We start from the raw sequence: 11,867 nt of genomic DNA, 5'->3' as shown, positions 1-11,867 counted from the left end.
TCGATGGTCACGCATTCGCGCAAAAGAAAATAAAATGATTCCACGCAATCGCGCAGAAACGTGACGCGATCGCGTTGAAGGATTTTCGGCCCAGTCCGAGCAGAACTTGGGCTTTGACGATTTCTGTTATTCCAGTTCACTTAAAAGGCCAACTAGGGTTTGTAAAACATATCTTTGGCCATTTTTCTTACAAGCTTGGAGGCTAGGGTTTTTCTACACCATTGGAGGAAAAGATTGGAAGCACTTCAATGAGATATTTCTTAATCCCTTCTTCAATTCCTTGTTTTGTATTGTATATCTAAGTGTGTAGCTTTCTATTCCATTACTTGAATCTTGTTTATGCAAATATTCATATGTTTGGTTTGGATGAATCTCTCATTTTGCCTATGTATTGAATGATTTTTATTCCTAATGTGGGTTATTGTTTCTTTAATTAATCTCGTTCTTGAATGTTTCCAAAGGGATTAGCTAACCCTAGGACTCACCCATTTGCTTTGATTGAGCTCGGAAGAGGAAATCTAGGTTGGGAAAGATTAATTAACAAGAATTTGGGTCATTAAACCCATCTAATAACTTGAGCTCGGAAGAGGATAGTTACTTGAGGTTAAATTGATTGTGCCCAATATCACACTCTAAGGCTTGGAAAAGCTTAGAGTGAAATTCATTGATTTGGTTGGAAGACTTTCAATGAGATTTTAGAAATCATTATCTATTAACATAAACCCGATCTTAGTTGTAAAATTGTAAAATACATTGGATCGTTACTTGAGAGTAATTTCCCTTGTATCCATGCTTGTGGCCATTGATCATTTTACTTGCTTTCTAGGTTAGTTTACATTTCCGCATTAGTTATAATATTCTCCAAAAACCCAAAATATTATCTATCGTTTGGCTTTAGCTTAGTTGGTGAAAGTTCTTTACTTTCTTAATCGCCTAGCATATTGTTCCCTGTGGGATCGACCCCGACTCATAGTTGGATAAAATATATTGCATACAACCGTGTACACTCTCTCTTTGAGGAGTGGATTTGGACGTTATCAAGGCACTTCTCATCAAATGCAAACTTAAAAGAAGCTTACACATCGGGTTGGCGATCTTGGAGAAATCTTTGATGAATCACCGATAGAAACCGGCATGTCCCAAGAAACTGCGAACCCCTTTGGCAGAGATTGGTGGAGGGAGCTTGGCTATGACATCAACTTTTGCTCGATCTACCTCAATGCCCTTCACGAAAATCTTATGTCCCAGGACAATCCCTTCTGTCACCATGAAATGACATTTCTCCCAATTAAGTACAAGGTTGGTTTCTTCACACCGCTTCAATACCTTACCGAGATTGGCAAGACATTCGTCAAAGGAGTCACCAACAATAGAAAAATCATCCATGAAGACTTCCAAGAAATCTTCAACCATATCTGAGAAAATAGACATCATACACCGTTGGAAAGTAGCCGGGGCATTGCACAAGCCGAAAGGCATGCGGCTGAAATCAAAAGTGCCATAAGGACAAGTGAAAGTGGTCTTCTCCTGGTCCTCTAATGCAATGTTGATTTGATTGTACCCCGAGTACCCATCCAAAAAGTAATAATAAGCTCTTCCAGCTAGCCGATCAAGCATTTGATCAATAAAAGGCATAGGGAAGTGGTCTTTACAAGTTGCGGTGTTTAGCTTTCGGTAGTCCATACACACTCTCCATCCAGTGACTGTCTTTGTAGAAATCAAATCATTCTTGGAGTTAGGGACAACAGTGATGCCTCCCTTCTTTGGCACACATTGCATCGGACTAACCCATGGACTATTTGCAATTGGGTATACAACACCCCCATCCAACCATTTGATTATCTCTTTCTTGACCACTTCTTGCATAGGAGGGTTTAGTCTCCTTTGATGCTCTACACTTGATGAACTATCCTCCTCAAGCTCGATTCTATGTTCACAAATACCGAAGAGAATTCCCCTAATATCCGCAATAGTCCACCCAATAGATCTTCGATAAGCCCGCAACACTTCAAGCACCTTTTGAGTTTGTTCCTCACTTAACAAAGATGATATAATAACCGGTAAAGTATTATCTGGGCCAAGAAAAGCATACTTCAAATGAGAGGGAAGTAGCTTGAGCTCAAGTTTCGGAGGCTCAATAATCGAAGGCTTAGCCGGAGGAGTGGTTCTTTTATTAAGATCAAGAGATAATTTCTTCAGCTCAGAAGAGTACGAACCCCGGCCAATGAGAGAATTAACTATTTCAATATACCCCTTAATGTTATCCATCTCGAAGTTCACCAAAATAGCCGAAAGTGTCTCGTCAAAGTGCTCCTCTTCTAACTTATGCTCCACCGCTTCGTCTATCACATCGAATGAATCAATGACCGAAATGCTCTCATAAGCACTAGGCAATTTTAACCCCTTGCTAGCTTGGAAGGTTACCTCTTCATCATTGACCCGGAATTTTATTTCATTTTTTTCCGAGTCCATTAGGGCTCTCCCGGTGGCAAGAAATAGCCTTCCCAAGATGATTGAGACTTCTTTGTCAACCGCACAATCAAGGATGACAACATCTGCCGGTAATAAGAATTCCCCCACTTTAACAAGGATGTCATCAACAACCCCTATCGGTCTTTTGATGGTTCTATCGGCCATTTGGAGACGCATGCTCGTTGGTCTAGGTGTTCCCAAACCAACTTGCTTATATATGGCCAGTGGCATCAAATTAATACTAGCTCCATTGTCACATAAAGTACGAGCAAAATCATAATAACCGATGGTGCAAGGGATAGTGAAAGTCCCGGGATCTCCCTTCTTTTCAACCTTTGATGACAAAATAATAACGCTCACACGGTGGGTGACTCCCACCATATCATGCTTGATTGGCCTTTTCTTCGTCAACAAATCTTTTAAGTATTTAGCAAATCCCGGCATTTCTTGAAATGCGTCTAGGAATGGGATATTCATTGACAACCCTTTCAATTGGTCGTAAAATCGTTGGCACTTGGCATCCTCCGTTCTTTTCATCAATCTTTGTGGGAACGGGGGAGGAGACTTATATATTTGAGTCAAGGGTTTAATTTCCCCCGTGACCTTGCTCTTTTGAAAGCTCTCACCGGTAGCTTTTTCAACACTTGGCTCCTCGTCACCCTTTTGAACATTAGGGTGCACTTCCTTTTCTTTATCAACAATAATAGGCACTTCAATTGGTGCCTCTATTTCTTCTTCAACCTCTTCTTCAACAACCTCATCAATAATTGGCTCGACAATGATAGGTTCAACCATTTTCTGATTTATCGCGTCAAGGATCTTTCCGCTTCTAGTGGACATAGCTTTGCATGAGGCAATTTGATCGCCTCCACTACCCCTTGGGTTCGGAACTGTGTCGCTAGGAAGGCCCCCCTCTTTGCGGTGGATGTTGCTCACGAGAAAGATCTCGCATTTGTGACTCCAATTTTTGAATTGAAGCGGTGTGAGAGCCTACCACTTCGGTCAAATTCTCCATCTTCTTGTCACTCTTATGCTAGTTGTCCAGTATCTTTTCAAGCATAGATTCCATTCGAGAAGTCCCTTGATCATTGGAAGTACCTTCTCGCCAATTCTGAGAGTTAGACGTGCGGCCATTTGGTGGAACATAGACATTGGGATTCCGATTACCATAATTGTTGTTGTTGTAATCCCTCCTATCCTAACCACCATATTCATTTCGGCCATATTGATTGCTTTGTGGTTGGGGTCTCTATTGCTTTTGATAACCCCCTTGAGAGTGATCGATATAATTTGCATCCTCACGTTGTGGATGCCCCTCTAAATAAGCTTCCTCCGAGACTTGGTACATTCCGGGAGTATGAGGTGGCATCTCTTCGACAACATTCACACTTTTAGCTTCTTTCTCCGTAAGCCTTTTTGACAACAAATCCACGGTGTTTTGCAATTGAGCAAAAGCATGATCTCGCTCATGATTTTCTTTGGCCACCGCGGCAGCAGAGGGACTACCATATGACAGGACTTCACTGTCACTCGAGTGCCAAGCTTGATTATGGGTGGTGAGCTTATCAAGCAAACGGGTGATCACGATAAATGACTTGTCCATGAAGCATCCTCCTGCGGCAGTATTGACAACAATTTGATTCATTGTATCTAAGCCCTTGTAGAATTTCTCCGTGAGAATAGCATCCGGAAATTCGTGAGTTGGAGATTGAGCTAGATAATACTTGAAACGCTCCCATGCTGAATATAATTGTTCCCCCGGAAGTTGTTTGAACTCGAAGATCTTATCCCGAAGCTCAGCCTTTTTCTTGGAGGGAACCATTTCTTCAAAAATGTATTGGCTAACTCGTTCCAGGTATGAATAGAATTGCAGGGGAGCTTTTCATACCATTCCCTGGCTTGGCCAGCCAAGGAATATTTAAAGACCCATAACCGAAGTGCATCGGCAGAAACAGCACCTTGGGATTGTTGAGCACATACATGCAAGAAGTTCTTCAAATGTCGAAGTGGACAATCCTCCGAAGAATTTCGAAAATAACCTTCAAGTTTCAACAGCTGATAGATAGAACTAACAATTTTGAAGGTAGCATTTCCAGTTCTAGGAGGGACCACAGCAGAAGCATAGTCAGCTTCATTGATGAATTCCGCAAATATATTTTCATCCTCATCCTCTTCTGGTGCAGGTGGGTTCACTTGGAGTCCACCTTGGTTTCCTTGATTCCGATTCAGTCTTCCTGCCATGTTCACCTGGTTCACCACAATAGCAAACAAGGTGTGATGAAATAGAAAAAGTTTTAAAGAAGAGTACACAACAATCAGTAATTTCTAAACCGTATTCCCCGGCAACGGCGCCAAAATTTGATACGCTCAAATTACACCTATTAATGGCGTAAAGCGGACGTTGTCAAATATAGTAACCCAAACAAGGTTGGGGTCGAATCCCACAGGGAATATGGAGAGAAAAGGGTACTAATTGTATGCGATACTAGTATTTAAAGGCTTTAATCCTATTCCGAGTATTTAAAAAGGAGATTTGGTTTGTATTTGCTATTTTGTATTGTTTGGAATTTGTTTGGATTTGGAGAACCAAAGTTGTGTCCCCGCAATGATTAGACGTTATGCTATGGGTGTCAATATGATATATTTCTAATGGGTCGCGGTTATGTATGCACTTAATCTCTAACACACTTTCTAATATTTTCCAATAGTTAGAAAGTATTTCTTTTCATGATTTTCCCAAATGCAGAAAAGTTATAAAAAAGGTTGATTAAATATGTCAAGTAGAACTCATCTTATTCCTAAGCGAGTTCATTAAACGAGGGTTAGCACCCCGAGTCCTTGTTATATTATTTCAAATCACACCTTAGTTCATCTTTCCAAATAAACTAGGGTTTGTGCATAAACAAGTGTTTGCAACCACTTATAGAACAATGAATACGAAAAATAATAAAACACATCACAACCCATTATATATATATATATATATATATATATATATATATATATATATATATATATATACAATGTTAGATACCCATTACATAGCACCCATCATTTGGGTCCATAACTTTGATTAAAGAGACTACTCACACATTATGGTCTCAAAAGTAGTAAGCAATAAATGAGACATAAAGCTTACTAATGTAATAAAGATGATGGAATATAGAATCTTGTTGCCTTCACTAAGCTCCAAAAGGGGAGTATTCAATGCTCACCCACCAATGGGACTTTTTAAGTGAGTACAATAAAATCTGGATACAAACAAAAACTTAAAATGTTCTTTAAATAGGCTCCAAAAACGCACAGCAGAAAACTGACAAAAGTGCCCCCGATAGCAAGATCGACGAACCGTCGATCGTTCGACGATCCGTCGAGTGTTCTGTCTTTTATACCTTCAGCACTGTGTAACATTCGACGGTGCCGTCGACCAGTTCGACGCTCCGTCGAGTATTCCGTCTTTTTCTCCTTTTGTTGAGGGATCCTCCATAACGATACAAACGACGAACCGTCGATCAGTTCGACGCTTCGTCGATGCCTTCGTCCTTTGTCGTCTTCAACTTTGTCATCACTGGAAAATCGAGCTTACCGACGATTCAAAGGACGGTTCGTCGGCTGATCGACGGACCGTCGATTCTTCATTTCTGGCCAATTTTTCTTTTGTTCTTTGCTTTTTGCTTTTGGGCCATTGTTTTCCTAAAACACAACAAAACATATTAACGAGAACCAGACTTACTTGAAAACAACCAAAATTCATAGTAAAAAGGCGTCGAATGTGCCACAAATCCGCGACACATCAGACTTCAAATTCTAACGTGCAAACTTTCAATCACACAATTACTCCAAGGAAAATAAAGACATCCGTTTGATACTTCCTAATCTGAATGTGATAGCAACTTTTTAACTAATTTGATTCGAAATAGAAAATTAGAAGTAGTATTTGCTTTAAACTCTAGTTTTAGTTGTGACACTTTTTATATTTACCAAAATAGTCAATAGAAATATCATAGAATTCGACTAAAAGGGTATAAAAGTCATTTAATATTTAAAGGCTATTTTGATCTACCAACATTTATATTCATGCTTTTAAGATAATATAGATAGATGGATAGATTTACCGAAAACGACAGAAATTGATTTTTATTAACTGATTTCTTGAACTGATGCTTTCGAAATTAATAATAAATAGATATCAAACTAAAATAATTAAATCGTCAATCATTAAATGTAATGGAGTTGTTGAAACATTTCAACGTCGAAGAAAATGTCGTGTTCTAATTTTCTAGAACCATCATTTCTAGTTGGCAACAAAGTAAAATCAACTTACTTTAAAGTTTAAACCATGCATCCATGGTAGGAAATGTTGCTATTCATGCTTTAAAAACGATCATATAATATAAATTACTGTAATATCTATGCATCATAAAAAATAAAAAATAAAACAGAGTCTCCATGGACCAGTAGTTCATGCGAAATAGAGTCATAACTGAAATTAGGAATCCGCGACTTTTTTAGTTTAAAAAGAAAAGAAAAAAAAAAGCAAACTAACACAAAAAAAACAAAAAAAAAATTACATATCTAGGTTTCCCGCTGTGCATAATAGGCCTCCACAAAAACCCTAAAATACTTAGCCAATTTTCAGCAAACTCTTCTCCTTCATTTCCTCCATTTTCACCCCTTCAACACACTTTTGCACCCCCAAAAACATGTCTCAAAGCTCCCAAACCTCTAACTTTGCTATAGAACCCAATGTTTGTGAATGCGATTTTTATTGTAAGCTAAAATTATCAAGGACCCCAGATAATCCGGGTCGTCGTTTTTGGCGTTGTAAAGTGCCTGAAGATTATTTGTGCTATCTAGTTGTTGTTTATTATTTCTATGTATTTTGTTTATTAAGTTTAATTAATATTCATATGTATTTTGTTTTTACTAGTTGCACCCTTTCATCTATTGTCACGATCCCACTAGTGGGCTATGATGGGTACCCGGAGCTGACTACCGAGCACCACTCATCATGCTCTGTATCATACTCAACCTGGACATACATCAGCCTCAACACAAGACTTAGCATGAAACAATCTCCCAAAACATGTATATATACATAAGCCCACGAGGCTACAAAAATGATGAGGGCGGGACAGGACCCCGTCATGCCGCAATATGTACACAAAAGAATATACCAAGGAATGGCGACTCCGGAGTAGTGGATTGCTCCTACAAACCCGCTGAGTGAGGTCCTAGGCTTCTGCGCCGTCTCCCTGTCTACATGTGGGCATGAACACAGCGTCCATCAAAGAAAAAGGACGTCAGTACGAATAATGTACTGAGTATGTAAGGCATGTATGTCAACATAATTAAGAAGTAGGAAACATGAGATGAAGAGATAACCAGTAACTGATTGCCCCTTGAGGCAGAATCATGCATGCTAGCTTTCAAAAGTCATTAACTTTCCCCTTTTGGGATGTAAGAAAGTTATAGAAACATAGAAAAGAGATCATAGTATAAGAGTCATGCTTTTGAAGGAAAGGGGACTAGCCTTACATACCTTTACATCTCTCTAACTTTGCTGACTAAACGCTTCCTTCCAAGTTCACGATTCTACATCCAAAAGAATTCGTACTAAAATTAGATAATCGGAAACATACTTGAAGCTAAGCTAAGGCGACTAAGGGCTAACAAAAATTGGGCAGCACTTCCTTTGCTTCTACCACTTTCCCCATATAATATAACAACTCCCAAACATCAATAATAACATTCACAATATCATAATTAATAACTTCACCAAGCTAGACGATATTCAATTCTCAAAATCCCCTCTCAAAGTCATCCATAACCATAGTTACAACACAACGTCATATTCATTCGCATACAATGCTTCTTCGACATCCTTAATATCATTTATAACAAGATTATACCCATAACATGTCAAGAACTATCATTCAAGTCAAGTCACTATGCAAGAATACCACTATTTCCATATTTGAACTTCATACTCTACTTTCTTCCTCAATCCAAGTTATTCAACCATTCAATACTCTTAATAACATGAAATGAATATAACTCACCTTTAATGGTGTAGGAATGAGCTTTAGATGGCAATACTTTACTTGGAGAGAACCCAACTTCAATTCCAAAAATATGATTGGCTCCTAGCAACCCTAAGGAACATCCAAACACTTGATTCCCTTGATTATTGGTGTTTGATCTTTTCTTTCCCTTGAATTTATGTTGGTATGGTGTATGGAATGTTCTAGAGCTCTTAAGAGGCGTGGAGAATGAATGAAATGAAAAATAAGGGCTTGGGGGTCTCTTTTTATAAAAATTAACAGCTGCCCGATGAGGATTATACGGTCCATATAACTTATACGGTCCGTATAAGTGATCGTATAATACCTCCAATGAAAGACCCCTCCCTGGACAAGTTATACGGTCCCTTATATGGACCGTATAAGTTATACGGACCGTATAAGTGGTCGTATAACTCATATTTTCCGAAGTTGATCCCGTTGTTTCGTTTGATCTCCAATCCTTATGGAACCTTCTTGACACTTGTTTAACACTTCATTAACAATCTAAGGAGAGTTATAACTCTTACTCAAGACATTCTTAAATCGGCATTAGCTCGGTACTTTGCAAAACCTTTCCAAGACACGACTTATACTTTGCCTTCCTCAATGAACTTTCTTTCCTTTACCTCAAATGTCTTTGAAATCTTAATTAGAATAGTTAAGTACCCATTCTTACTTGTAAGGACATCATACACATCTTACCCTGCGTTAGTCTATTTACCGCATAAGGACATGAAATTTTCTGAGGTGTAACATCTATAATGTAATCTGCACCCTTTATGTACTAATTTATTTTAGTTTTTTCTTTAAATTATCAATTGTTGAACTTTTTATGTATTATTAACTCTATAAATTAATAATAGACTTACATAATCAAAGCAGATTTAAAACATACTAATTTTTTTCTTATTGATGACTTTATCATAAACTAACAATACAAATTAACCGCATGAGTCAGAAATTTAAAAGAACTTAAATAATCCCTAATCTTCATCAGAATAGAAGTCCTCAATATCGTCCTCAGAAAAATATTGGCAATTTATTAAGACACATCTTTTTTAAGTAGATGTTAGTTCTCTACCGGTTGATGATGCTTGTTCTTCGGCCAACTTTCGTAAGTAAAATCTACAACATCTTACCAGCATTCTGTTGTTTTCTTTTCTAATCCTTTGTACGGCAAGCTCGCAAGTCTCTGGACCTACTCGAGGCATGGTTATTGAGTACCTTGTTGGGATTGGAGCGTTGAGATTTTTCAACTCACGAATAAGACGTTCTGATTCAGCAAGGCGATGTGACCATTCTCGGCATAAACCACATAATATTCTCGCTGATTTGAGTATTTCACACTGCAGAAATCATTATTACGCTCTATAAGAAGGTGGGGATTTAGCTCGTCTAGTTTGAAATCACTGTTATTGATGAGTCGTGAAATTACGCGATATTCGATGCTAATTCCTTAAGTTTTTGTAATTCTTTAAGCACTTTTGTTGTTACTTTTTGTGTTTTTATGTTGTTTTGTAGGAAAATATGCCCGGAGAGCATAACGGAGCAAAACGGATCAAAATAGAGCAAAAATAGAACAAATCAACGTTTCTGGCACCACATGCTAATAGCATGTGGTGCAGCATCTGCTGCCAGTGAAAGTGGCACCATATGCGAGTAGCATATGGTGCAGCATGTGCAACATGCGAACAGCATGTTGTGCAGCATGTGGTGACAGAGAAATTGTCACCAGATGCTACGGTTTTGGCACAACATGCGATTAGCATGTTGAACATGCGAATAGCATGTTGTGCAAGTGGGTATTATGGTTCAGATTTTGTTCCCGTTTTTGGAATAATATAAATACTCTTTTAGGGTTTGTAATACATATCTTTGGCAGTTTTTCATCAAGTTTGGAGACTAGTTTTTACACCACACTTTGGGGTTAAAGATTTGAAGATTTGGTTGAGTATTTCTTAAACCTTTAATTCATTTCTTCAATTCCTTGTTTTGTATTGTATATCTAAGTATGTAGCTTTCTATTCCATGACTTGAATCTTGTTTATGAAAATATTCTTGATTAAAGTTTGGTTTGAAAGTCTTGTTATGCTTATGTATTGAATGATTCTTATTGCTATTGAAGTGGGTCTTTGTTGATTTAATTAATCTCGTTCTTGAATGTTTCCAAAGGGATTAGCTAACCCTAGGACTCACCCATTTACTTAGATTGAGCTCGGAAGAGGAAATCTAGGTTGGGAAAGATTAATTAACAAGAATTTTGGTCATTAAACCCATCTAATAACTTGAGCTAGGAATAGAAAAGTTACTTGAGATTCAATTGGTTGTGCTTGATATCACACTCTAAGGCTTGGAGAAGCTTAGAGTGAAATTCATTGATTTGGTTGGAAGACTTTCAATGAGATTGTAGAAACCATTATCTATTAACATAAACCCGCTCTTAGTTGTAAACTCGTAAAATACGTTGGATCGTTACTTGAGTGTAATCCCCTATTATCCATTCTTGTGACCATTGATCATTTTACTCGCTTTCTAGGTTAGTTTACATTTCCGCATTAGTTATAATCTTTCTCCAAAAAACCCAAGATATTATCCATCGTTTGGTTTTAGCGTAGTTGGTGAAAGTTCCTTACTTTCTTAATCGCCTAGCATATTGTTCCCTGTGGGATCGACCCCGACTCATAGTTGGGTAAATATATTGCATACGATCGTGTACACTTTCTCTTAGATGAGTGTGTCACGACCCAACCCCGTAGGCCGCGACTAGTGTCCGTGCTGGACACCCAAACGTACCCAATAACCCAAACCAACATATTATCAAAATATATTAATATAAAGGTTAGTTGGCGCTACTAAATATCACAGATGAACAGATTTTGCACGTAGAGGCCGATAAGGCCATCACCGATCATAACAACCCAAAACATATACAGAACCCACACAAGTATGTCTACAGACCTCTACAGAACATAACAGAATCATAAGATGGGACAGGGCCCCGTCGTACCCCTGAATAGCGTACATATATACAATAGCAGAAGATTGTACCAAAATATAGGCTCCGGATAAAGGAGCGCTCCAAAATAGCAGAATAAGATCCTAAGCGGACGGATCAGCAAACCTGTCGTCGGTACCTGCGCGGCATGAAAACGCAGCCCCCGAAGAAAGGGGGTCAGTACGAAATATGTACTGAATATGCAAAGCCTGAATTACAGAAACAAAATCATAACTGGTACAGAACGTACAGAAAGTAAATAGAAAACCCAATGTATCAGATACATATTTTCAAAACATGCAGAGTGTGTACAGAAACATATGTCACATCAAATC

At 38.3% G+C, this 11,867-nt stretch overlaps 1 non-coding gene across 1 annotated transcript; it reads left to right on the top strand.

Annotated features, from left to right (window-relative positions):
- Positions 1-4,163: 4,163 nt before the first annotated feature.
- Positions 4,164-4,269, top strand: LOC132604737 (small nucleolar RNA R71). Its single transcript, XR_009568840.1, has one exon. It is a non-coding gene; the product is annotated as a small nucleolar RNA R71 (small nucleolar RNA).
- The last annotated feature ends 7,598 nt before the right edge of the window (positions 4,270-11,867 follow it).

Source organism: Lycium barbarum, chromosome 7, assembly GCF_019175385.1.
Source record: "Lycium barbarum isolate Lr01 chromosome 7, ASM1917538v2, whole genome shotgun sequence".
NCBI lineage: Eukaryota > Viridiplantae > Streptophyta > Magnoliopsida > Solanales > Solanaceae > Lycium > Lycium barbarum.
Note: the sequence above shows the minus strand (reverse complement) of the source record. Positions and strands in the feature narration are given on the sequence as shown.